A 27,683-nucleotide genomic window follows, 5' to 3' on the forward strand; every position below is an offset into this window, starting at 1 on the left:
AGTTTTTGAAAATTTTTACTGAGGTTGACCATTTTCTCGAAAATTATTTCATTTTCCAAAACTGGACCATATTCTTGGACCCAAAAAGGAGAATTTTCAGTGCTCATAGCCCGACTTGCATGATTTTCAAATAAAAAACCGAACAAGTATGTTAACCTAACTCTCATCTGGTCAAAATTGTTTTAGTAGAAAGCCAAAACAAAAAATGGTCAAAATGATGAACTAGGGGCACAGTTGAGTTAGGTGTTCTGTCTTTACCTCGTGGTTAACATTCCTTGCCATAAGGACACTCTACCCGCCAGAAAGGGCATAATTGGAGCTGTCATTAAAGGGCTGAAAGCTCTCTCAACCTCCGAGCAACGAGGTATCGAACCAAGTGCGAAGCACGAATTGGAATGGATCAAGATACTTCATTCCCCATCCGGGGCGTCGACCAAGCGCCACCAGAAGGAATAGCTGCGAGCTGATACGGTTGAACGTGAACCCACAACTTCCTATTCATCCATTAAACACCCTGGGGAGGGATAAAAATGAGAGAATAAAGAATAGAGAGGTGTAAGTTCAGAGAAAAAGCAAGCCGAAGGGTTTTGAGAAAAAAATGAGCTTGAGTGCCAGAGAGATGTGAGAATCATAAATAAGAAAGGGCGGGAAACACTACCTGGAGAAACTGGCTCCTCGCGAACTGAGAGGTCTCTTGTCTTTATAACACATCTGCGTGTCGTGTCTTTTTCAAGTGTTACTCGATGTGTTTAGGTCGTGTACCTTTTGTTGAGTCATAGTATGCTGTATTCAGTTATAGGCTCAATACCCGGTTGAGAACCCTTTTCTCATTTTCAAAAAAAAAAAATCGTTTTGTGCTCAGAATGTTGTGCCATTCTGCACATTTGTGCAAAAACACGATTTGGTTCTTTCATACAACTGCAGGGTCTACCCCCGATAAGTGTGAACAGGAAAACACTGGGCCTCTTTGAAGCTTCTGGGTTTCAGATCGCATCTGAGTATGCTTCAATTTCAATAGATTCAACCTTCATGGTCCATCTTGTCAGAATTGGGCTGTTTGTTCAGGATCCGCTGTGTGCAAAATGAACCAAGTGCTGTGTTATGAGTTGTATGCAGATTAATCCCCAGTAGAGTATGAGCCCAGTGTTCAGAATGTGCAGTGGTTGGTATGGTTTGTTTTTGCTGTTGGCTGGTTCGTTATTTGATTATTACAATGCAAGTGTTCAATTTTTAGACAACAGATCAATTTCATTTCGTTTGAGATGTAACATGATGTAATGCGGTACAATATATGAAATGTACAAATGCAACACTTTTTCAGACAAAAAGTTTGTTTCATTTCATCATCTTTTTTTAAGTACATGGTTTTGGAAATAAAAATCTGCCTGCGGTAGTACAAGGTACTCTAGCTACCAGCAAAAGGTACAAAAGAAGAAGAAAAGAAAAGAAAAAAAAAAACAGCAAAAGTCTGGATCAATGACAAAAGGCCGTGGGTCTAGGGGTCCGTCCCCGTCCTCTTCCTGGACGAAGGTTCAGGAGCATCATCAGCGCTGTCATCTGAGTCCGAGTTCGAACCGTCTCCGGTCTCCTCCTCCGACGACTCTGCCTCCGCCTCTGTCTCCGCCTCAGACTCGTCCTCGTCTGGAACTGGGGCCCGTGAGCTACTCCCGACATGGGTGCGTCCCGCCTTGGTGCGGGGGTATACTCTCCCATCTCCTCCGGTAGGAACAGAAGGTCCAGCTGGGGCACCTCCTACGGCAGGGATCTAGAAGGGATGCTGAAAAGTACAAAAAGCGAATGCATCAAAATACTGTGAACAGAGTATCAGTGTAGAATGCAGTGTATGAGTACAATGTGTGAATACTGTAAACAGAGTATCAGTGCATAATGTAGTGTATGAGTAGTGTGTGAATACTGTGAACAGAGTATCAGTGCAGAATGCAGTGTAAGAGTACAGTGTGTGAATACTGTGAACAGAGTATCAGTGCAGAATGCAGTGTATGAGTATAGTGTGTGAATGCCATGAGCAGTTTATCAGTACAGAATACAATGCATCAAATGCTGCGAGGGCAGTATGTCAGGTGTCGTTTTGTGTGTTAGAGTATGTGAAACAGTCTATGTATGGTTCGAGATCGTGGTCAGAAGAACATACCGGAATGCTATAAATGGATAGAAGGTCGAGACTCTGCTGGAGCATCCCCATCACCGAAGCGGTCAGCTCCAAGGACTGGCGAGTGTACTCAGAAGAGGCCTGCAAAAGTGTTAAGAAGCATCAATATTCTGCGGAATATCAAATCAAATGAAATGAACTAACTATGCAAAATGCAATATGTAGTAGTACATACCGGAGGCAGGTCGTAGAAACTGACCAACTCGTGATCAGGCGGAGGGGGAGCAATAGGGATCTGGTAGGTCGCCCCGCCACGCCCTCTGCATGTCATCGCCGTGGGCAGAGTAGGCCAACCAGCCCCTCGCCCTCTTTGAACTCCACTTCTGCTGCAGACCCGAGCTCTCCTCGATGCTCCTACCCCAACCCCCGCTCCTGCCCTAGCTACCGGCACCGCGGGTCTCTCTCTTTCAGCTCGACGGCCACCGCTCAGAGGCCGCATAATGTAGGTTTGGACGTACTCTCTGTAGTCGCCCTCACCCCTAAAGCCCTCCGCGTCCCAGCCGATCCTGTAATCGGCCATCTCCTGGGCGGTGAACCTCTCGGTGTCCCTCATATGGGTAGGAGGTAGACCCGAAACTATCTGCTCTAGCAAGCCCAAGGTCTGGCATAGGAAACGCTCACCCAAGTACCAAGCCCGACAGACCGGGCCCTCCAGCAGAATTCGAAAACGTGCAGTCTCCTCTGCCCCGGCAAACCGATCTCGAATTGTCGCAGGCAATGGAGCCCAAGGCTGCCAAGTGATCTGTAAATGACATGTAGTTTGTTATCCACTGATATTGACAATACAATGTAAAGCGAAGCTTAAATGAACAGCAAGTAAAACATACCTCTGCGGGGGTAGTAGTGTCAAAGTAGCGGCGGAAAAAGATGAATGTCTCCCGCGGCCTCCGCACACACCTCACGTCAAAACGACGCGAAAATGGGACGACGAAAGGGGTCTCTACGTCTGGCACTGGGGCGAGTCTCGGGAAGTAGGCATAGACCCACAACTGCAGAGCAAATACCAAAAGGGTTATCAGATAAAGCAGAACATAGTATAAAGCAGAGTATATGTGTGCCGTGTGTGCAGTATACAGTTAGTGTAAAGCAGAGTATATGTGTACAATGTGTGCAATGTACAGTCAGTGTAAAGCAGGGTATATGTGTGTGCCGTGTGTGCAGTATACGATCAGCATGAAACAGAAAGTACAGTGTGTGCAGTGTACAGAGTACAGAAAATGTAAAGCAGAAATATAAAGCAGAAAAAGGAAAATGTACCTCCCAAGCGCGCCAATAGCCTCCGAGCAACTGCCCACTGCCACGGGAAGCTGAGCTCATGTACCCATAGAGAGTGGCCAGAGCGGTGCCGCTCTAGTCGTAGTGCAGGATCTGCCTGACATCCACCAGTGCACTAAGTAGGCAGAGAGGCACAGTGTTCGCCCGGTCGGCGAAAATGGTAGTCCCAAACAGAAACATGAGAAAGCCGCGTGCGTATCTCTCCACAGCGTCCTGAGTCATCGGAGCCTCCTCGGTCAAAGCTGGCTGGAACCTAAACTAGACCTCGAACCAGGAATATCGAACGAAGCTGGGACGCGCAAGAGGCGGCACCTCGCCGAGCAGGTGGATCTGAGCGGCTGTTCACTCATCCATATCAGTATCAAAGGGGATCGGATCACCCCCTACCCCGATGCCTGTGAGCATCGAGAAATTGTAGGGAGTCATCGTCATGTCTCCCATGGCAGAAAGGTGGAACGAGTCGGTGGTGTCCCACCACCTCTTTGCTAGAGCGGCAAGGAGGGGCCTACTCGTCGTCAGTCTGGAAAGCCCTCTGCAAAATGCGCCGAAGTCGGCCTAGTCCACGATGTGGCGAACCGCGTCGGGTAACTCTGTATACCAATCCCGAGCGGCAATATTCCCATACCCCCGGACGGTATGGGAATCTCCCTGTTTTCAAGCAGACAATGGCAAAGAAGCGCTTAAAGTACAGTTTTGAAAAGCATTCAGATTTGGTAGTGAACTACAACATGTGATGTGTCAGTGTGTTTGCATGGTTTGTTGTAGATACAGCATGTGTGCACATTTTCCAGATTCAAACAGATATCGGGTGCCGGTATGCTCGTAGTGAACTACAGTGACTGATGTGTCAGTGTATTTGAGTGGTTCAGGGCGAGTGCAGTGTGTGTGCACGCGTTCAGATTCAGACAGATAACAGTTGCAAGTATGTTCACAGTCGATTACAGTGTACAGTGCCTCAGTGCATTTGGGCTAAGCAGTTAAAGAGCATAATCAGTTATGGCAGCTAAGTGTTCTACATTACGGAAAGTAAAGCAGAGGGAAGAATGTTACCTCGGAAGCGCCGAAGGACAAATGAGATGTAGGCTCGCGCAAGAGAAGCTCTGGAGGCACGCCCCTCTCGAAGCTCCTGAACTGGCGCAGTCCATCAGGAGGAAGGATGTGAATCGCCGGCCGGTAGGTCGCTGGGTCAAACGGGCAGACGTTCAAGGGGAGGAGCTCGGCCTCCGGATCCATCTCATGCTCTGGGGGAGTCCTACCCCGTGGAATATCACCCGCCATGTCAAAAGTGGTGCGAAGATGGCCGGAAAGGTGGAAACCGGGCTAGAATGCGAAAAGTCAACGGAAAGTTAACCCCGAGAGGGTGGAAAATGGTCGGAAAAGGCGGGAAATGAAAGAGGCAAGGAAATCAAGAGAAACTCGAGGGGAACAAACCCTAAAAGGAGGAAATAGTAAAAGAAACACCGAAACGAAGAAATGTTCGGTTCAAAATGTTCGAAACGCGAAGAACTTCGCGAATCGAATGATGAAACGGGCGCGAAACGCAAGAAAATGGAGGAGCGAAGGGAAGAAAATATCCTAGATAGAGAGAGAGGACGAAATTTCGGCCAAGGAGAATGAAAAGAATAGGGTTTGAAACCCTATTTTAAAAGACCCAAGGCAAAAAGACTAAACTGTCCCGACTCAGCAACTTTTGGCCGGTCGGCCACATCTTTGGCCGGCCGGCCAAATTTTTGGCCGGTGATGTTTTTTGGTGGCCGGTGGCTTCCCCTTCCGGCTGGTGAGCATCCTACAACCTTGTTTGGGTTAGATCTGTGGTTTGGAACCTTTATTGTTCAAGATAGTACAAGAAAAGGCATTTCTGAAGCTCAACCGGCCTCCGTTTCAACCTCGGACCGTGTCTTCTGTGCGTGGCACTCGAATTCGTGCAAGGTGTGTCCTTTTGGTATCCTTTTTATCTCTTATAAGGTTCAAAAGTTGCCCCACATGGGTTACGTTGCAACGCTCTGTCGTGAACACGTGCTGATTTTGTGTCATTTCTATCACGTCATTGCGCACACATCCTGCATTGACATGCACATGCATAATCATGCATTCAAAATAACAAAATTCATGCATTCGCTACGGTCTGGCGAGACCTTAAATACGCTCGGTCTAGGAGACCTTAAATCCTCTAAAGATGCAAGTTCTTCGGTGTTTGCCGTGCCCGAACGACTTTTGATAAGTTGCATTATACATGCATTTCAAACGACGCGCGTGGTTGCGCATTCAGGTTCACATGCATTGTCATGCATAATCAAAAGACGCGTGTTGTCACGCACTTACATCAACATGCATTGTCATGCATCTCAAAAGTCGCGCATTGTCGCGCATTTCGAAATCATGCATTTGACGGTCCGGCGAGACCTTAAACCCGCTCGGTTGCATTATACATGCATTTCAAACGACGCGCGTGGTTGCGCATTCAGGTTCACATGCATTGTCATGCATATCGAAAGACGTGCGTAGTCACGCACTTACATCAACATGCATTGTCATGCATCCCAAGAGCCGCGTGTTGTCGCGCATTTCAAAATCATGCATCATTGCAAAAAAATGCATATGTCATGCATCATTGTAAACATGCATATGTCATGCATCACTGTAAATAATGCATATGTCATGTATCTTACTGTAAATATTGCATTTACGCCCATCCATTGCATATTTGTAAATAGTGCATTGTAGCTTGCATGCATTCACTGCACCACCCCCACCTATGGCTTGCGTCTTTCCATGTTAAGCTTGGTCTAGTATGTGCCCACACTTTTCACATCGAAGCACAGTTCTGCATGTGTACGCACCTATTCTACGCTGGTATGTTGGTTTGAGGGTTGCGGCACCGTTTATGTGTTAGACGCGGTTTGTTTGAGTACATGCCTTTCCTAGGCAAGATTTGGTTTCGCCTGCGTGCCTTATCCATTATAAATATTCCATTCCATTGCATATTTGTATAGGTTGCATTGTAACTTGCATGCATTCACCGCATCACTTCCATCTAGGACTTGCGCCTTTCCATGTTGAGCTTGGTCTGGTATATGCCCATACTTTTCACGTCTATAAACTCATAGTTCTGTATGACCGTTCTATGTTAGACGTGGTTTGTGTGTGTCCATGCCTTTCCTCGGCAAGATTTGGTTTGGCTGCTTGCCATATCCATTATATATATTACATTGTAGTGTAATTTTTGCATCCAGCATTAGGATCATTGGTCTTTCTTCAGCGGGTCATTTCCCCACCTATGTCAATCCACCAAATTACTTGTTCTTGTGTCCGTCTGCATCACTCATAGTTCTGCATGTGTACGCGCCCATTCCACGTTGGTATGTTAGTTTGAGGGTTGCGGTACCTTTTCTATGGTAGACGAACTTGTTACTTCTATCAATCTATTTGACATTTGTGTGGTTTTGAACCGCTCATGATTTGATTATGATTCAATTGTATTGCATTTTCATCTGCATTACTATACATAGTTTTGTATATCGCATATCATTTTGCATTCATTTTGCATATTGCTAACGATATCTGTACCTGTTAAGTTTGCTTTCTTTCCAGGCACGATATTATATATACGGTTCATTTGAGGCTGGTGCAACCAGACGAACCACGCAGGTATTGTACTCTCCGAGTGAGACGTATTGAGAATTACATAATTCTCTTACATCCTTTCTGCATCGTAGTGTAGTTTGGTGTATGCTAGCTTAAAGCTATCGCATGTTATGCTTCGTTACAGCTTTCTTTGCATGATCATAAGTTATGTTCGGCTTTGTGCATTGTCTTGCATTTTGCCCCTGCCTTCGGGCGCATATCTTGTCTGTCTTGCATGTTTGTCTAAGTCTTCGGTCTTGTCAAAAATGGGTCGTCTCTGGGCTTTGACATTCACTCCCGTCATTGTTATGACTTTCGAGTTCTGTCAAAGAGAGGCAACTGTAGACACCCCATTTTTGACCGTGAACGTCACCGCTTGAACACTCGGTGATCATCCATGTTTTGTGTTTGTCTTGAGTTCCTGGAGGCCTCGGCTGCGCGCCTTGCCTCAGAATCTCTCGACTCGATCGTTTTGTGTCTGGTTTTGGACTAAACACTTGTTTTTTTTGCTTTGGAGGGCAGGGAATGGTTTTTGGGACATCCCTACACTCCACCGGCCGTGGCTTGAGGCCACCGGCTGTGTCTTGTTGCCACCGGCCAAATGTGATGGCCAGCCGGCCAATTTGACTGCCGGTCGGCCACTTTGATGGCCGGCCGGCCAAGTGTGGTTTTCAACAGATATCTCTGTAGACAGCTGGCAATTGTCAATCCAGGCCATACCCCAGCCCATGCCTGGACGTGGGAGCTCTGAGGAGCTGCTGATTGATATATCTCTATATCAATCAAGCTCTCTAAAAGGAAAAGAGATACAAGAGGAAGAGGAGGAGATATACAAAAAAGGGGCAAAAATCTCCCTCTCTCTCTGCATTTTTCTGCCTCTCTCTAAGGTTTAGGGCTTGTTTGTGCTCAAAAGTGCATTTTCTTTGCACTTTTGCATACAAACACCTAGTTCTCTACTCCCTTTATTGAGCTGAGGTCCTTGAAGGTGATTTTTGGGGTGATTTGAAGCCTTTTCTTGATCCAAAAGTTGCTGATTTGCTGTTGTGCTTCAAGGGTGAGCTTTTACCTCTTTTAAGCCTTGTTTTCATGGCTTGTTTTGCCATATTTGCAACTATTTTTGAGCTTAACATATAACATAGAAAATTCTTGTTTTTGAGTGCTCTAAATAGTTTGTTAAGGGTGTTTGAAGCTTTGGGGTTGTTTGACCCCTCTTAAGGCTTGTTTGGCCCTTGTTTTGTGCCATTTCGGTTGAGCTCCGGGACCATTGTGTTTGGGCCTCCTCACCACTGAAATCTTGAGGGATTTCAGTGATGAGGATGGTGCCTTGAGGTCATAGGAAGGAGAGGGCCTCCCCTCTCCTTGTTGTCCTTGAAAAGGGCCATTTTTAGCCTCTTGAGGGAGCATATAGTTTGAGTGTGTATTAACCATGCCTTGACTGATTTTCATGCTTATTATATCATAATATAGCATTGTTGTATGTTGGTTTTGGTACACCATGCATGCTTAGCATACATGCCTTGTAATGCCATGTTTTAGCCTTAACATGTCCTATGCTTTGGGCCCTTATTCAAGCATGTTTAGGCCTAGCTTTGTGAAGCATTTATGTTTGTCTTGCCATGCTTAAGGTCTGTCCTTGGCTGTTTTGGTCGACCAAGACATGCATTGCATAGTCCCTTTGCATTTTGGATTGTTGGCCTCAAGTGTGTGAGTGTGTAGTGTGTGTTACTTGCATCATTTCAGTGGTTTGGAATCACTTACCATGCTATTTCAACTCTCATAACATGCTTGCATGCATGCCTTTGATGCCTCTTTGATGCCTTAAAAGCTTGCGTTGTATGCTCCATGTTTAGCCTCTTTTGCATGCTTCCATGTTTAAGCCACTTGGATACCATCTAAGTGTTCCCTTTGCATGGTCTAGGTCTACCTTGAACCTGTTTTAAGCCCTCTTGGCCTTGTGAGGCTTGGTTGGCTTAGCCATGGTTTAAGTCTCCTTGACTAGCTTCAAGTACTTGGACCAATTGTACGCTATGTTTGCCTTGGTTGAGTTGGTTTGGCACCATCATTAGCATGGTTTTCAGAGCTTACATTGCATGCCCTTAGTCCATGTTTAGTCTCTTCCAAGCGTGCTTGAGAGTTGCCTTTTGATGTTTAAATGTTGGCCCATTAACATGTGCATGTGTGTGTGTGTATTGGTCCTCATGTTTGAGCACTTCGGCCACTAATTTTGGCATGCTTGCGAACCATCCTAAATTAGTTTAAGTCCATCCCCTTTGCTTGATTGTGTGCTCACCCTGTGTATTTGCTTGCATACTTGCATATTTGCATTGCATTGCCATGTTGTATGCTAGTTCACATGCTTAGGATTGCATTGCATGAGTATGCATGCTTGACCTCTTGAAGTGAGTATGATAGAGGTTGAGTTCAATTTGTTTGTTTATGTGCAGTACATTTCATTTGAAATTAAAATGCACACTTGATGCTTTGGGCCATCATGCATGAAAATGCGCGATTGGTGGTCCGAGAATCGAGAATCATACCTCTTTGAGTCATGAATATGATAAGGGGTGTGATTGGTGCATATATTGCTTGAAATACATTGCCATGCCAAGTTCTGTCCTTTACTGCTGTCAAAACAGATTCAGCAGGAATATTTGGCCGGCCGGCAGTGTTTGGTGCCGACCGGCAAAACAATTTTGGCCGAGAGCATGATTTTGTGGCCGGTGACCATTCTCCATGGCCGGTGGAGTTCTCACTCAGCCAGTAGTGTCCCACAACACTCAGAGAAGCAACCTTGGGAGTTGTGTAATTTTCAGAGAAGCAGAACAGTCAAACCAGAGGCAAACTTGTGCATGGCAGTGACTTTCCGAGCGGAGCCGAGTGCGCATTGCATTGGGCCCTCTTCCCGAGGCCGTTTACTGCTTTCATTAGATTAGTTAATTTGTTAATTAATTAATTGGTCTGTAATAATTAATTAGCTTGTAGGTTAATGAATTTGTATTATTCTTTTGGTCCCTCCGAACGAGGGCAAATCTGTAATAAGTGTGGGTGCGTGTGTGTATGTCTTCCAACCCCACGTCTTTCTTCCCTTTTATTTACCCGCTTATGATGGTAGACTAGGGCATATTTAAATTAGCATACCTTATGCTATGCATGTGTGCATCATTTATCAGTATTACATGCACCAGGCTTGGCGCATCATATTAACTGCATAAGTATTTCAAATCTAACTTGAATACATGCTACTTGTGCATTTTCACGTCATTTATAGACTAGCCGAGCCTACTCTAGTGACATTCCGTATGCGTTGCATTAGGCATTTAAACATGGACTTGGATCATGCATAATTGCTAACATGTTCTTGTTTTGGCTTGGAGTACTCGGTAACCATTTATGCTTTAGCATACCGCATGCGTGTGAGTGTTGCCATAACAGCATGATTACCATGAGGCTAGTTGCTTATGTGATATAACTGCTTGAATGCCTATGGGTGGAGGTCGAATTACCTAAATTGGAATAACGCATTAAAATTGTGAGTTTTAAGCCCACTTGAGGGTGGCAAAATCTGCATTTCAGCCTACTTGCATGTAGCAAACCATTTTCAAAACAAGCATGAAATGTTTTGTTCCAATTTAGGCGATTTGGTCTATACTTGTTTACTGCGCGCATAACATAATAATTCTAGGCTAATAATCGGAATAAGAACACATAACGTTTTCAAAAACGGATATCACGGTTAGTAGACGCCAAACTTCGGATCGGGCGAGAGGGGGTGCTCATAGCTGGCCTTCCCCAATCGTACCCAAGCTCCCGAGCCGAGGCAACTTTGGTGATGACGGACACGTGGCCTTTGGCACCGAGTCAGGGTTTCCTAAATTCCCCCATAAAAAATATTTAGGTGGCGACTCTGTATCTGGCAAAGCAGTCCATGTTTGGCATTTCTTTTCAAAAATCTGTTTCTCAAAACGATTTGCCGGATTTGGACTCTTTGGTTCAGATTAAGGACCGTGACACAAATTGAGTCCGAACTGTAGCGAGGCCCACGGGCGCGTCTACACCATGTCATGTGCAAATGTTAAAGTTCTCCATTTCTTTCAAAGTCCATGCAATATTTCATTTAAAGTTCATTTTCTTCATGAAAGTCAAATTTATATAAATGAGTAAACCAACACAACTTTTCGTACTCTTTGACCGAGATCATTAGCTCGGCCAAAACAGGTTGGCAAGTTTGATCAACACATTTTTGGACTCTTTAGCCGAGATGATTATCTAGGCTAAAGAGGGTTGGCAGGTTTGACCGACACATTTTTGGACTCTTTAGCCGAGATAATTATATCAGCCATAGCAGGTTGGTAGGTTTGGCCAACACAACTTTTTTACACTCTTTGACCGTGATGGTTATCTCGACCAAGGAAGACTAGCAGGATCAGGTTTGGCCGAGCTGGTTAGCCCAACATAGCATGCATTTAAAGTGTGAAACATTTAAGAGAGAGACGTAAGAAACCGTGCACAAAGTTATTTTTTCATTAATAAGAAAAATTACAAGAGGTGGGGCATATAGCCTAGTTACATAGAAAAAGAACGGAGAAGTAAGGCAACCCAAACCAAAAATAGCAAGAGGCAGTGGTAGCGTGATCATGCGAAGAATTCGTCCAACTCGGTCTCAGGGTCCACACCACCTTCACTAACTGGCAAATCGGCCCGGCATCACATTCCTGGCTTAGATCGGTAATGTCTACCCCGCCGATCAAGCTTGACTTGGTTTGGTTGAGCACATCCATCTGAGAAGGTAGCGACGCTTGGCAACCGAGGTCAGTGTTCGCTAAAGGGGTATCGATAAGGTCTGGGGTATCATGTTCCTCCTCTTGTTGGAACTTTTGCTAAACAACAGTGGCGTAGTCCGCCATATAGCTCGGAATGAAGTGAGGAAGAGGGTTTAAAAAGACTTTAGAGTTGTGCGCCTAGCCGAGCTGCTCCACTACTGCCTTCCAACCACACTTGAAAAGATGTCCTTAGCTGCTTCACACTGTTAGACGTAGATTTCCTCACCCTTCTTAAAACCATGGTCCTCAGCGTCCTCGATCTTTTTCTCCAGTGCCCTTATTTTGGCATTTTTCTTTTTCTCCAACTTGGTCAGCTCGCACAGGTAGCGATCTTTTGTCTTGGTCAGGGCCTTTTGTTTATCCTCCTCAACTATGTGGATTTGCTTGGCCAGTTGGTCTCAGTCAACGGTCAACTCGGCTAGCTTGGCCTTAACCTCTTTCAGTTTGGCTGCCTTGGCGTCAATATCAGCAATGGCCGACTACACTGTCTTCCGCAATTCAAGCACACGTTTATGGACAACATGGCTTTTTTGTATGGTCTGCGAGTCACGTTAAAGCTATTAGAGTAATCGAGCAAAAAGTTGCAAGAAAAGTGCAAGTAGATAAGCAACTGGGTGACTTATAAGAACCATCGACTTGGTAGACAACCGAATTGCCTTGAGCTCGGTCAGGTGGTTGTGATGCCCATATCGGTCGGAAAGCATAAGCTTTTGGATAAGTTGAAAGCTAGTATATGGACCTTCTCCAGGGCCACTGAGTCAGTTGTGGACATAGCACAACCCTTGAAGGTCACAGTTGGTGCCCATATCGATGAGGAGGTAGGGTTAGTCTGGCTAGAACGGCTGCTTCCCTGGGGTGGGTCAGCCTCAGACAGCTTAGCTCCTGACCCACTCGGTCTCTTCTTCGTCAACCAGATGCTATGGCTTAGTAGAAGAAGTGAGTGGCCTTTTGCTTGGCCGAGATGAAGCCGCCTGGGTGGTTGGAAAGGCAACGATCGTCTCGCGGGGCTAATCAGTTGAAGGTAGCTCAGCCCCTACTTCGGCGTTGGAGGCAGAGGCTTTCTTGATTATCAAAGCCCGGACTGCTCTTTTCTTTGCCATTTATTGTTCGACAGTAAAGGGGATAAGATTGATTTGGGACAAATTTGGGTCTGGCTCAGGGAAAGACTCTAGGAGGAAGTCCGTAACCTTGGTCTTCTGCCTATTGCTATATCAATAAGTCGATTGGAAATTTAAGAGCTCGGTCCAGTCTATTTGGCAATAGCGTAGCATGGAGCGAAGGGCATTTTGGTCGGCGTAGGTGTAGTTCGCTTAAGTCGGTTCCAATATGAAAACAGAACGAAACAATTATGAACAAGTGTTAGCACGGCAGTAAACACTGAAGTTGAAGGAGTAAACAACCGAGTTATTTTCATCGGCCACTCCTTTATTCCAGTTGATGTTATAGCTAGGTATTTCGGCTTGTTGGTCTTCAAAATTACCAGGCACCTAGAGAAAATCGTCGTCATTTAAGTCATTCTTTGGTGTACGCTTGACAATTTTCTCTCGGTCCTTCCGAATTCTAAGGTAATACACCCAACCGTCATCTTATGGCCGAGCGAGTATTGATCGAATATCTCGGCCAATCCGAGGTTGAGGCCAAGACAACGGTTTAGCTCGACAGTGCCATTTATTATCCTGTAAGTATTGGTGGACAGTTGGGTAGGGCATAGCCTGGTCTGCCTGAGGAATTCACAAATAAGGGGTTGAACAGGGAACCAAAGTCCACCCTCTACAATAGATACTAGGTGAAAGGAATAAAGCCAGACTTGTCCCAAGGCGTTGTGTCTAGTTCGGCTAAAGTAAATTGTACATCATCTAGGATACCGTAGTCCATTCTAAACTCGGCAATGGTACCTGGCGAGCTCACCACGAAGCGGTACTTGCCTATGGGAGAATGGTTTTACAAAGGTAACTTAAACGGTAGCTCAGTTGGTCGGCAAGGTCTGGTAGCTCAGTCGAGTGAAACTGCTAGGTGAAGTGTGAAAATGAGTACCTGGCCAACCTAGTCAGAGTCTGCAAAATGAAAAAATAAAGGTGTGTTATGGGCGAATTATGTCAAGCTCGGTCGTTGAGTTGTCATAGCCCGGCTGTGGTTTACCCCAGTTAGGGCCAAGGGCAAAGTTTTTTAGCTCGGTTTGAAGAAGAATCCCTAGTTCGATTATACTCATATATAACTCCACAAACAGGTTTTTAGTTCGTTTGTTTTTTATTTAGGATCAAAATCACAGGATTTTGCTAGTTTTAATCCTAACCAATTGGTGTTCACATAGTTCTATATTCAATTTATGCATGTTTTAATGGTTTCAAGGCTTAAGTTCAATTCCAAGGCACAAATAGGGGTTCGACAGAACAGAAACACCAGGAATGCGAAGAACAGCTAAAGTGTATCAACAAAAACAAAGTAAAGTTTTCTGAAACTTACAAATTTGCAGGTCGACTCTGGCTTCCAATGGAAGAAATGCTTCGTCGAGTGATTACGAGCTCATTCGTTCAAGATTCAGTTTCCACCGATGGTAGCAATTGAAAAATCGTGATAGTGAATAAAAACTGGGTTTGGCGTTCGAAAATTAACAATGGAAGTGGCTTTTTGAATGTGTTGGTATTATATGCACAACTCGAAAATACGGGTCTTTTCGAATTTCAGAGGCGCTTGTGACGGCTGTAAATAGTAAGTAAAAGCATACACTGCATGCCATGTGACCCAGTAAGCACACGATGTTAGAATAGTGGGCAGACGTGCTATACGACCGACAAAAACTCTGGGAAATCGAGCAAGATCATGAGACTGAGCTAGTCCAAACTCAGTTTCTTTGGGCATTTAGGTTCGGTTGATTTGAACATTGGTAGCTTGGCTAGAAATGAATAATCCCAATCATGCTACGCATATGGAATTAAGAGACAATTAAGAGGGTAATTTGTGTGCAAATTGGGCCAATCTAGGTAAAATCGCCATTTGGACATTGGGCTGCGCAATAGGCCAAGATAAGAGTTTGAATAGCTCGGTCTTGGGCTTAGCAGGTTCTATGCCGGTTAGAGATGCTATTAGGGCTTAGACCTAGCAATCTAAAGGCAGTCAATTGGCGTACTGAGGTGTTGCCAGTGAAGAGGGCCGAGCTATGTGTAGCTTAGCAGAGTGCCACCCTAGAGCTAGGGCTATCACGGCTCTACCAAGGGGAATGTAGAGCCAAGATGGTTCAGTTGACCGCAATGACAGCTGAAATAAGGAGTTTAAACTATCTCACCTGGTTAGTAGTGAGAAGGGTGTTCTAAGGATGGGCATTATGCATAGAAATGTGATTCCTAGGAGGACTCTGCTAAGGAAAGTTAAAGTCCTACTGGAATTGTGCTTGGCATAATCTATAAAAGCCCATATAGAACCTATAGATAGGTAGTGCAATTCTTACTCATAAACTAATGCATTGCTTATTGTTCGCGGGAACAACCAACCAAGAGGCGATGCTGCATAAGTATTAGCTTTGTAATCCCAATCCAATCTAATCCAATCCAATCCACGATGCTTAGTTGTTTGCATATTGTAGACGTCCCCGAACGCCCCGGGAGGGTTGAGCTCCCGTTCTGTTCATATTGGGGTCACTACAGCTCAGGACTCTCAAATTTGTCACGGTTCTAAGTCTGAACCAAAGAGTCCAAATCCGGCAAATCGTTTTGAGAAAACTGATTTTTGAAAGAAGTGCCAAACATGGACTGCTTTGCCAGATACAGAGTCGCCACCTAAATGTTTTTAAAATGGGAAATTTAGGAAACCCTGACTCGGTGCCAAAGGCCACGTGTCCGTCATCACCAAAGTTGCCTCGGCTCGGGAACTTGGGTACGATTGGGGGAGGTCACTTCGTGAGCACCCCCGCTCGCCCGGTCATAGACCGGCCTCTACTAACCATGATATCTATTTTTGAAAACATTGTATGTTCTTATTCCGGTTATTAGCCTAGGTTACTATGTGATGCGCACAGCATACAAGTATAGACCAGGTCGCCTGGATTGGAACAAAAACATCTCATGTTTGCTTGTTTGAAAGGTGGTTTGCTACTCGCAAGTAGGCTAAAAATGTAGATTTTGCCACCCTTGGGTGGGCTTAGAAAAGATGGTTTTGCCACTATCTAGTGGGCTTAAAACAAATAGTTGATGATTTATTCCAATTCAAGTAACCCAACCTTCACCCACAGGCATTCAGGCAGTTATATCATATAAGCACATAGCCTCATGGAAAGCATGCTATTTATGGCAGTCACTCACATGCATGCAAGGATGCTAAAGCATAAAACTTACCGAGTACTCCAAGCCAAAACAAAAACTGTATTAGAAATCATGCATGACCCTAAGTATACAGAAATGCCTAATGCAACACATGCAAAAATGCAAACTATAGCAGGCTCGGCTATTCAAAACATGGTATATGAGATGCTACAACCATCATGTATTCAATTTGGAATTGAAAATACAATGCAGTTAGTATGATGCGCCGAGCCCGGTGCATGCAATACAGATGAATGAATGCAAACATGCTGTCATACTGTATGCTAATTGAAATATGCCCTAATCTAACCATCATAAGCAGATAAATAAAACGGAGAAAGACGTGGGGTTGGAAGACATACAACACACACACGCACACTCATTACAACATTGCTCTCGCGCAGAGGGTCCGAATAAATATACAGTCCCGAATGAAAGAATATTACAGTCCAAATAATACACAAATTCCTAATTTAATTAATCAAATTAACTAAGAAAGTTGTAAAACTGGCGTGCAAGCCAGGGACTGCCTTGCTTCTGATGAATGATGTATGCCTGGGCTGCCTTGCGCGGAAATCCACTGGGATGCCCTAATTAGCCTCTGTTTAGCAGTTATTCTTGAAACGCGTGCCAAGTCCCGAAAAATTGCTGATTCTTCATTTTGCTGCAACAGAGAGCAGGAAAGGGGCATAGCAATGTATTTTCACAGATATATGCATGCCTCGATCCTCGTGCCACCAATCACGCATATCGATGCATGATGGCAGAGGAGTCGAAATGTGCAACTTAATATAGAATGAATGCACGTGTAAACACAACAAGAACCTAACTCCATCATGGGTAATCCGGAGTGTCGGTGACTGGGGAATTAAGACACATTCCGTCACTCGGAATACGAAATGCACCTCGTTTCCCGTGCCCGGGCTAACTCCTACCCTGAACACAATGCAAAATGCATGACATGCATGTATGCAACTAAGATACAGCCTAGCATGCACAATGCTTTGAAAATGAGACGTCTCGAGATGCGTGCACACGGGCACGCAAATCGAGAAAATGACATACGCAATGCAAATGACATGGAAATATGATATGGGCTTATACTAACATGAGAGAGCCTCAGCCACGCTCACATAAGAGGCCGATGGATGAAAATAAGTGCCTCGAAATGCGTGCACACGGGCGCACAAATCGAGGCAATGGCATACGCAATGCAGTAAGGCTAAAATGGCATATAGAATGCAACATGGACTTATACTAACATGAGAGAGTCTCAGCCACACTCACATAAGAGGGCGGTGGATGAAAAGAAGTGCCTCGAAATGCGTGCACACGGGCACGCAAATCGAGGCAATGGTATATGCAATGCAATGGCATGGAAATATGATATGGGCTTATACTAACATGAGAGAGCCTCAGCCACACTCACATAAGAAGCCGATAGATGAAAATGAAGTGCCTCGAAATGCGTGCACACGGGCATGCAAACCGAGGCAATGGCATGAAAATGATATGCAAGCATGCTAATGGATTTTCAGCAATGAAATGTGGGGGAAAACAGCCCCGAAATGAGGCGAAAACACACCCGATACATGGGATCTCTCCCGAAATGCAAAATTAGGCACATAGAATGAACTACAGCTATACAAAGCATGCATAATTGGTACATGGAATGAAAAGACAGAAGCAAGACAGCCCCAAAATAAGCATTTTTCCAGTACAAATCATGGCCAAACAGCAAGCAAAGATAGGGCAACAATGGCATGCAAAAATGGCCCTAAACATGAGATTATGAAGCAACTCACAGCTGCTAACTCCAAATAGGTTAGGACCCTTCAACAACATTGAAGAGGGGCCCAAAATAAGCACATTTACAGAACTGTAAAAACCTCAAAAACAAACATAGATATGTCTAAGCTCTTATGCAAGAAAAAGGGCCAAAAGGTGGCCAAAGAGGCAAGTGGTATATGCAAATCCCAAACTGAAAAATTCCCTTCTACAACATTGAAGAGGGACCAAAAATATGCACATTTACAGAACTGTAAAAACCCCAAAACAGTATACAAACATGCTAGAAATGCAATGCAAAATGAGGCTCAAAAGTGGCTATAACACAAAGTCCACAAAATATTCATCAAACAGCCAAAGACCCTTGATGAAACATGAAGAATGGGCCAAAATAAGACTATTTTTAGTTCTATAAAATGACCAAAAACCGAAGCATGATAGGCTACCAAAACATGCAAGAAATGGGGACCAAAGAGGGATATAAAGGCAAGTATAGCATGGAGGTCCCAAAAAGTGTTGAGCCCTTCTTCAATGTTGAATAGGGGCTCAAAATAAGCCTATTTTTAGTTCTGTAAAACGCCCAAAAATGGAAGCGTAATGGGCTGCCAAAGCATGCAAGAAAATGGCATTCAAGGGAGATATTGAAGCAAGTGCAAGATGGGGGGCTCAAACAGGGTTGAGCCCTTAATGAAACAAGAAAATGAGCTCAAAATAAGGCCACTTTCAGTTAGGGATGGAGCTCAAAACAATAAGCATGTATGGCTAAGAAATGTTGCAAAATTAAGCTCAAAAGAGGGGAAATAGGACTAACCTTTGAAGACAAGTCTTGGATGCTCCTTGGCTTGAGTTTGCAGCACCTTTAGGCCTTGGAGAACACCTTCAAACTTCTGGAATGGAGGATCGAAGGGTGGGGGTTGGTGGTGTAGAAGAAATGGTGGTGTTGGACTTGGAGGTTTTCAAGGAAATGAGAGAGATGGAGGAGGATTTGTGTATGCAAGCTTGAAGACCAATTTTTCTAACCTCTAAAACCAATGCTTGCAGCTAGTTATAAGGACCAAAAAGTGGGGGAGCATGGAAGGAAAGGGTGGGGGAAAAGGACCAAGGCTTTCCCCCACAAAATATCCCCCGGATTGAGATATTTTTTGAGGGAAACAGCCATACAGCTGTAAAGTACCAAGCATAAGGAACATGGCCGGCCACCTTTTGGGCTTGCAGGTGGCCGGCCGGCCACCTCCCCTAGTCGGCTGGCTAGGGGTCAAAAGGGTCAACTTGATTTAGTGGCCGGCCACCACAAAAAGGTGGCCTCCCAGGTCTCCTCTTCACAACCCTGTGGTTCGAATTTGGAAACTCTAAAACAGGAGAGAGAACAAGCCATTTTGAGGAGGGGTTCAAAAGGTTCAAATGGAATTTCTGGCCGGCCATAAACTTTTAGGATCCTCCCATGTGTGTACATCACAAATATGTGGTTTGGGGTTGAAGAAAATGGCTCCAAGGTGTTCAACATTGGCTCGGAAGTGAGAAAAACGGGTGTCGGAGGGCGAAAAATGGAATATAACTGGTTGCCAAGATAATTGCTGGCCTCCCATCCTCCAGTGACCTTCCTGGTGATAAAATAGAGGTACCTGCCAAAAATGAACGAAAACCGATGCAAAACGAATGCTCGGGGGCCAAAACACGCAGCTCGGGGTCTCGAAAATGGGCTGTTACGCACCGAAAGTGGCGTTCGGCCACGAAGTGGGTTTCTCAGACCCCAGTGTCCCTCAAAAGGGAGAAAATAAGATGTATGCCAAAAATCAGAGCAAATGGAGATGGTTAAGCGGTCCCGAACCGAGGCACACGGCCAACGGTCCCGAAAAACCGGAAACCGGACTCCGAAATGGGCAAAATGGCCTGCGGCCACAAAATGTAGCCCACGGCCACTGAGAGATGGTCTACGGGACCTCTCCCTCCCCTCGGGAAAAGAAACAGTGAAAATCGAGCCTGGTTCGCAAACCGAGACAAGGCACAGAAGAGGGTTCGGAAATCCGGAGGCAGGGCTCACGGCCGCGACTCTGAGACTTCTGAACGAGCACGATATGCAACGTCACCGAGTGCTCAATCGGTGATGTCTGAGTCTTAAGGTCGGTCAAAAATGGGGTGTCTACAGTTGCCCCTCTTTGACAGAACTCGGAAGTCACAAGTGACGGGAGTGAATGTCAAAGCCCAGAGACGACCCATTTTTGAGAAGGCCGAAGACTTAGACTAACATACAAAACAACGAAGAAATGTGCCCGCAGGCATGCCCGCAGGCAGGGGCAAAATGCAAATGATACGCAGAAATATTTTGAAGATTGGACTTATACGCTACGCGAAGCCGGTTTTGAAAGTTGGACTTATACGCTACGCGAAGCCGGTTTTGAAAGTTGGACTTATACGCTACGCGAAGTCGGTTATCACTCATGATCATGCAAAGAGAGCTGTAATGAAGCAAATATGCGACAATTTTAAGCAAGTGAATACAAATCTAACTACATTTCATGCAGAAAGGATGTAAGAAAATTATGCAATTCTCACTGCGTCTCACGCGGAGAAGGCTAAAAGCGACTACTGAGAAAACCCGGAGTCTTACATACAACATCTCTCTGCGTATCACACATAGGAGAGGAAGAAGGTAAACCTCTCAGCGTATCGCACGCAAAAGAGGAAAGGCAAAATTTCTCAGCGTATCACACGCAAGAGAAAACCTCTCAGCATATCACATGCAAGGGAGGAAAGATAAATTTCTCAACGTATCACACGCAAGAGAAAACCTCTCAGCATATCACATGCAAGAGAGAAAAGATAAATTTCTCAACGTATCACACGCAAGAGAAAACCTCTCAGCATATCACATGCAAGAGAGAAAAGGAAAATTTCTCAGCGTATCACACGCAAGAGAAAACCTCTCAGCATATCACATGCAAGAGACAAAAGATAAATTTCTCAGCGTATCACATGCAAGAGAAAACCTCTCAGCATATCACATGCAAGAGAGAAAAGGAAAATTTCTCAGCGTATCACACGCAAGAGAAAACCTCTCAGCATAGCACATGCAAGGGGGGAAAGATAAATTTCTCAGCGTATCACACGCAAGAGAAAACCTCTCAGCATATCACATGCAAGAGAGAAAAGGGAAATTCTTCAGCGTATCACACGCAAGAGGAAACCTCTCAGCATATCACATACAAGAGAGAAAAGAGATGGATGAACACCGGAACTCATCCGAATGTTCGAAACCAAAGATGCCCTAACGCATCGCATGCGAGAGGAGAAAAGACGACAATTGTAAGTGAAAAGGTGCATAACGATGCAGGTGAAGTGTACATAACAATGCTAGATAGATGTGCATAACAATGCAAGCAATGAGCATAACAATGCTAGATAGATGCGCATAACAATGCAAGGAATGAGCATAACAATGCTAGATAAATATGCATAACAATGCAACGAATGAGCATAACAACGCTAGATAGTTGTGCATAACAATGCAACGAATGAGCATAACAATGCTAGATAAATGTGCATAACAATGCAACGAATGAGCATAACAATGCTAGATAAATGTGCATAATAATGCAACGAATGAGCATAACAATGCTAGATAAATGCGCATAACAATGCAACGAATGAGCATAACAATGCTAGATAAATGTGCATAATAATGCAACGAATGAGCATAACAATGCTAGATAAATGTGCATAACAATGCAACGAATGAGCATAACAATGCTAGATAAATGTGCATAACAATGCAACGAATGAGCATAACAATGCTAGATAGATGCGCATAACAATGCAACGAATGAGCATAACAATGCTAGATAAATGTGCATAACAATGCAACGAATGAGCATAGCAATGCTAGATAAATGTGCATAACAATGCAACGAATGAGCATAGCAATGCTAGATAAATGTGCATAACAATGCAACGAATGAGCATAACAATGCTAGTGGAACGCGCGTGACAACACCCGTTTGAAACAAAAATACCGAATAAGGGCATGCAAGCCTTAAGTAGACCAAATTCCAAACGCAACCTCCGATTTACCTCTCGAAGGGGTCACCATACATTCCAAAAAGGATACACCTCGTGCATGCCGACTGACGATGAGCTACACATCGAAGACATGAGTTGAAAATTCCGCAAAAACATTTTGAGCTGAAAAGAACGGGTTCTCCTTGCACTTTCTTGATTGTACTTCCAAACTGCAGTTACTACCTTTCCTTCCTGGTCATGTTCACAACTTTCCCTATTCTCCAACGGGGTGACAGACTAGGTTGATTCAGTATCCAGAATCGAGGCGCATTCACATGCTATCTCAATCTATGGGGCTGCCATACAGATTTCAAGCCGAGGATAGACCCCTGGGTATTTAAACCAGACTTTAGTCTTAGAAATTCCGAACCTTTGCGTTCTAGGTAATAGCCGTCCGAACTCTAGTTTCCACCGTCGCAGTTGGTCTCCTAGGAACTCATTGCAAACACAGCCAAGATGCATCTGGCAGGGGCTGGTTTTCTGAGGGAGCACTTCGATTGCCATTTTGGCTTGAAGCGGACTTGATCTTGAGCTTGAGGTAGAGGCACACTCATACTTCGGAGCTTTGGCAAGACTTTGAAGAGGTACACACAGAATGTAGTCTCGGAACTTACTAAAGTTGAAACAAACTCAGATAACCGACATTTTCCTCTTTTGCTTTTGCTTTGTAGTCTGGAACCCATATAGCTTCAGATAGGTCCTAGTTTCACTGTTCTCACATGACCTGGGTTAAACCCTGCAGTTTTCGAAAGAACGAATCTCGTTTTGCACAGATGTGGAGAACGACACGGCACTCGGAGCGCAAAACGATTTTATTTTGAAATTGATAAATGAGATCTCGACCGGGTATTGAGCCTACAACTGAACACAACGCACTACGACTCAACAACGGAAAACAAAAGGCAAACAACCTAAACACATCGAGTAACACTCGAAACGACTCAAAACAAGAATCGAGATAAAACAAAAAGACACGACATTCAGACGTGCACAGGGAGCCTGTTTCACCGGGTAGTGTTTCCCACCCTTTCTCATTTGTGGTTCTCACATCACTTGGCCCTCAAGCTCTATTTTTCTGAAAAAGCCCTCTTCTCACTTTTCCTCTCATCGCACATCTCTCAATTCTTCAATCTCTCATTTTTCATCCCTCCCCTGGGTGGTTGATGGATAAACAGCAAATTGTGGGCTCGTGTCCCTAGCATTTTGCTAGATTCTCTTTCTTCCGCTCACAGCTAGTGAATTCCTCCCACGGAAGGGTTGCGCTACAACTGGGTGTGTAGCAAATCTGCAGCTAACATCAGTTGATGATGCTTTGCTGGGGAGTTCGGACATGATAAGATCTGTCCAGATGATGGAGTGGAATATCTTGCCCCATTCTAGTTCATGCTTCGCACCTGGCTTGATACCTCGTTGCTTGGAGGATGTGAGAGCTTTCTGCCCTTTGTTGTGCCATTTTCTGGCGAATACGGTGCCCTTTTTGGCAAGTAAAGTGCCCTTTTTGGCAAGTAGAGTGCCCTTTCTGGCAAATGCATTGACAACGAGGAAAAGACAGGAAGCCTAACTCAACTGTGCCCCCTAGTTCATCAATTTGACCATTTTTTGTTTTGGCTTTCTAAAATAATTTTGATCAAAATGAGAGTTAGATTAACGTGCTTGTTCGATTTTCTGATTTGAAATCATGCAAGTTAGGCTGTGAGCACTGAAAATTTTTCCTTTTTGGGGTCCAAGAAATGGTCCAGTTTTGAAAAATGGAGTACTTTTCGAGAAGATTAGTCAACCTCAGTAAAAATTCTCAAAAACTATTTTTGCGAACGACCACTGCTCAACAAGCACGGAACCTACTCTTGAGACGCACAACCTCGGATCTGGACGAAAATTGCCCCCTTGCTCGAAGAGAGCTGCATGACAACGGAAAGTTGGCCCTTGTTTGAACGGCACCGCAGTGCATTGAATGGCAACGAAAAGTTGCCCCTTTGTCTGAATGGCACCACAGCGCATTGAATGGCAACAGAAAGTTGCCCCTTGTTTGAATGGCATTGCATGGCAACGGAAAGTCGCCCCTTGTTTGAAATGACACTGCGGCGTTTTGAACGGCAACGGAAAGTTGCCCTTTGTTTGGACGGCACCGCGGCACATTGTAGGCAGTCCTCAGAGTGACGAACGCAACCAAATCCTCAGATACAGAGAAGACAAAGATGATCAGAACCATCGCATGGACACAATCGAATTGGAAGTGTTTTACGGCTGGACTTCAGAATGAAGTTGCCTATGTATCCCAAACATGGGAATCAAGCCTTACGTAGTTCGGGGTTAAGGTACACTCGGGTATTAACCTCTCCTTTTTAGGCTCTAACTTTTGCCAAGGCACCCGTTGCGGGTTTTCGACCTTGCGAGCTTTGTTCTTCTTTTCTTTTCAATTCTTTTCATTTCTTTTTCCTTTTTTTTGATTTTCTTTTTTTGTTCTTTTTGCATTTTTTGTATTGCTTCTTTTTTGTATTTTTCTCTTGCTCTAACTTTTGCCTGGGTCGCCCTTCCGGGTTTTCGGCCCAGCGAGCCTCTCAAGGATAAAAGTGTAACGAGTCCATGCCAAATGGTTTTGAGATCTTGAAATTATCTGAATCCAGGAGAATGGCTGCTGTTCTAGCTTCGTAAGCTTCTCCTGATGAGATCTGATCTTCTTGATCTGACTTTCTTGCCTCTTGTTCGAGGGCTGCTTTGAATCTGGCCACGCAGGCCTCACATCGTAGTTGACCGTCGAACCTTCTGAATTCAAGGTTTGGAAGCGAAGGGGTTGAGTCTCGAGGCTGAGAGCGATCCTAGGCTGTACAATCTCAAGAGCGATTCCACACAGGTCTTCGCAGGACCGCGCAAAACATTTTGTTTTTGAAATTTTTTTAAGAAAATGACAAATCGCTCGCGCTGAAGGTAGTGTGAAACCAGTCTGGATCAAGCCAGGGTCCTTCTCAGTACTCACGCTAACAAGCATGATTTCAATCATTAAGGGCTTAACATGCCTTTCTTTCTCTCAATTGATCAAAATTTTTCAAAACCCGAGAAATCCCTTCCTCTTCGTTTTCACCGCAGTGTTCAAAAAGTTTTGAAAAACTTAGGTCGATACAATGATTTCGGGGTACAGAAGAGTAGGCGAAAAGTACTGTCGTTTCATTCAAACTTTTTGGCACAATTGGCACATGGCCGAGGCAAACACAAGAGCGTGAAAATTACCATTGTTTCATTCAAATCTTTTGGTGTTACTGGCTCCCTGGCAGGAACAGACTCAAAACAAAACAAAAAAGACAAACACAAAACAAAATGGTGATGCCCGAGGTAACACCCCCCGGAATCACCTGACTCCTATACAACAGGACTGACTCGATACAACAAGATAGACCCAAAACAAAACAAAAAAAAAAAAAAAAAAAGAGACTGACTCAAAGCAAAAAGACAGACTCAAAATAAAACAATAAGACTGGCCCAATACCCAAGTCAGAAACTGGCATTCGCAAATGCTCAAAACAGTACCTGTCCTTCCCCCATCTGGAGTAAATTGAGTGCCACCCGCAGCCGGTTCAATCTCTGATCAGATCACATTATCCCCCCACAAATTCACTGATCAAGTGCCGATAGACTTTGCAGGACCTGGTGCGGGGATGACCCCATTGTCGATCAGATCTTGTATTTCGTGGCGGAGACGAAAGCACATGTCAGTGTCATGGCCAGCTCGCTGATGGAAGGCACAATAGTCGGTTGGGTTGTGTGAGAGAGGGAGGTTCTTTGGTAATGGCTGCGGTTCCAGGGGCTTCAGATGCCCTTTCTTGATCAAAGCCCCTAGAGCCTTTGACAAAGGCATATAAAGTGGGGTGAAAACCTTCTTGGCTTGGGGTGGATGTTTGGCTGCTTGCGAGCTACTTCCGGACGCATCGGCGAATTGGGTAGTTGTTTTTGATACGGTGGTAGCCACCATGCCCACATCAGAAGATCTTGCGGCTGCATCACCACTGGTGGTCGCATTCGAACTGCGGGAAAACGCCCTCCTGGGCTGCTCCTTCTCCTGGTCAAAAAGGCCCTGCTTCATAGCGTCCTCGATCTGCACTCCCATCTCATGCAAATCTGAAAAGGTAGGGAAGGGGATCACAATCATTTTCTGCCTTAGCTTGGGCTGGAGATTGCACACAATCATCCGTATTTGATCCTTATCCGTTGGCCTAATGGTCATCATTGAGGCTTTGGCTCTCCAGCGGGTCACGAATTCTGAGAAGCTCTCCTTCGGCTCCTGCCTCATCGTCTCAAGATCACGGGTCGTAATCTCGATTTGGGTATTGTATGAATATTGTGCGACGAAGGCCTCGGCCATCTCCTCCCAGCTTTGTTTCACTCAATCCTCCAATTTGGCATACCAGGTGACTGCAATACCCGACAGGGTCCTGCCAAAAAGGGAGAGCTTCTGTAATCTTGTCAAGCCCATCGGGCGCAAAACATCTGAAAACAAGCTCAAGTGGACCATGGGATCTCCTGACCCATCAAAACGGTCGATGTGAGGCATCTTGAACCTGTCCGGCAGAGTTACAGCTGCGTCGGTGTACCCGTTCTCAATGTCCGGGATGGACTTTACCCCCTGGGATTTCTTGAACAGCTTTTCGAGCTTGCTCAACTTCAATGCTGTGGGGTTGACCTCGAACTCGGAGGGAGAGTCCGGTAGATTGGTAGGTGTTTTGGATAGTTGAGGTAAAATTGGGGGCGGAGCCGGCCCGCCTGGAATGTCCGTATCATCCTGGACGTTTGGTGTCTCCTCAGGTGCTGGAGCTCCTGCTGGGGGAGGAACTTGTTGTGAAGCGGACGCACCCCTTTGTTGTTGTAGCTTGGTGATGAGCTCGGCCTGCTGGGCCATGACCGCAGCCTGCTGTTTGGCAAATTCCTCCTGACGGGCAGCATCCTGCTGCATGAGTTTCATACTTTCTTGCATCTGGTGCATCATTGCCTCCATCTCTGATGTGTTCTGCTGATCCATCTAACTGACTGGTATCTATCCCTGCAGTAGAAACTGAGACCTCAGCCTGACTGTTCACTGGTGGGGTGGATAAGGGCCACTGATCTGGTAACTGCTGAACTGGTGATTTGTGCCTGACTGGCCCTTTTACCCTGCCTCTGGCAAAGGAACACTGATTGCCCTTGAACTGAATCTCTGGCCTGACAAAGTCTATCAGCACAAGTTCGATGAACCTCGGGGGATATCGGAGCCTTCTGAAGCTATAGTTCCAAGACTACCTAGCAAAAGAGAAAACAGACAGCACCTCAGCCTGATTCCATCTGAACAGATACGAGCATAGTTGAATGAGTGTGCCCTCTACTGAATTCTGTCTCAAAAATCTGCCCCAAATCTGAGTTTGATACCCACAGGTAAAGCTGACTCCCAAATACTGATAGTAATGCCCGCAGGCCTGATGCCCAAATTCGTAAACTGGTGCCCGCAGGCTTGATGCCCAAACTCATATACTGATACATGCATTCCTGTAGAGACGCACTCTAAAGCACATAACAGATAAGTGAGAGCCAAAACACCCCTATGTTGGGGTAGGGTTTCCCTGTCCTATTTTGTCAGGAGCTAGGGTTTCACTACGCACGCAGCGGTTTCAAATAACCTATAAACGGGTAAGC

This window comes from Camellia sinensis, chromosome 4, assembly GCF_055761805.1.
Source record: "Camellia sinensis isolate YWXY chromosome 4, ASM5576180v1, whole genome shotgun sequence".
NCBI lineage: Eukaryota > Viridiplantae > Streptophyta > Magnoliopsida > Ericales > Theaceae > Camellia > Camellia sinensis.